The sequence below is a fragment of the Protopterus annectens genome, chromosome 14.part0 (assembly GCF_019279795.1).
Source record: "Protopterus annectens isolate FY-2018-M chromosome 14.part0, PAN1.0, whole genome shotgun sequence".
In the NCBI taxonomy this organism is placed as follows: Eukaryota; Metazoa; Chordata; order Ceratodontiformes; family Protopteridae; genus Protopterus; species Protopterus annectens.
The window spans coordinates 59,515,852-59,517,046 of NC_056748.1; the positions used below are offsets into that span (position 1 = coordinate 59,515,852).

The window sequence follows — 1,195 nt, forward strand, 5'->3', positions numbered from 1 at the left end:
AACTAGATAATATATTACAGATTAGCCCTCTGTGCCAACTACCAACTTCCTTGCAGGAACAGACTCCAAAGATAAGTAGGCCATTCTGCTGATCTGCTTGGTACTAGTAAGACCTTCATTGGATTACTGCATGCAGTTTTGGGGACCTTATAAGGAAAGGGATTTTTTGGTCCCCTTGAACCTCATGTATACTGGCCCAGCCCCCAATGCCCCAAATCCATGTTGGGACTGCCAGCTAGCCTCTTCTGCTGTACTCTCTTTCTAAAACGTCTGCTTCTGCTAACAATAATTTATGTTTCTGTTAATGAAGGTATCTATTGTGGGATTTGATTTGAAGGAGAAAAGTCTTCATTAATTGTGCTAAATATTCTTCTTCTTTCAGCTTTTTCCCAGTTAGGGGTTGCCACAGCAAATCACCTGTCCACTCATGATTGGCAGTGGAGTTTTGCGGTGTTGAGTTGCCAGCTCAGCACCCAACTTCCACAGAAGGCACACACACATGCACACACTCACACCTAGGGCCAATTTAGAGTGTCCAGTCCACCTACAGCATGTATTTGGGATGTGGGAGGAAACTGGAGCACCTGGAGGAAACCCACGTGACCACAGGGAGGACATGCAGACTCTGCACAGAAGGCACCCCAGCAGAGGATATAACCAGAGAACCTCTTGCTGCAAGGCAACAGTGCTACTGCTGCACCATCCAAGATTTTGTCACCCCAGATGGGACTCAAACCCACAATCGCTGGCTTCGGAGGCCAATGCCCTATCCATTAGGCCACTGGGGCCTGACAGTAGGATAGGATAATTGTTAAAAATTGTCTGTTAGAGTGTTAAGTTAACACCTGAAGCTTACAGGAAAGTTTCGTGAGCATAGATGCAAAGTAGATGTAAGTGTGTGTGTGAATATGTTGTTGAACTAAGCACTTACTTTCATAGATGGGGTGAGTGGATTTAAGGTCACCACTTTTGAAGGGCTGGCAAACCTTTTGGTGAGGGAACAAGCCTTTAGCAGTTTGCCTGAGAACATGAGAATCTGGTCAGCTGATAGGCAATGCAATACTGCAGTTGAGTTGGGGAAGAAGAGAGACCTATACCTAACAAGCAGGGCATCACTGCACAGGAAAGGGAAAACCAGTCTTGCTCATTGCTCTAAGGGAACCTACTGTGAGCATCTAAACTGCCCCAACAGAGT

At 45.9% G+C, this 1,195-nt stretch overlaps 1 non-coding gene across 1 annotated transcript; it reads right to left on the reverse strand.

The window, feature by feature from the left end:
- Window positions 1-715: 715 nt before the first annotated feature.
- Window positions 716-788, reverse strand: TRNAR-CCG. Its single transcript has one exon. It is a non-coding gene; the product is annotated as a tRNA-Arg (tRNA).
- Window positions 789-1,195: the final 407 nt, after the last annotated feature.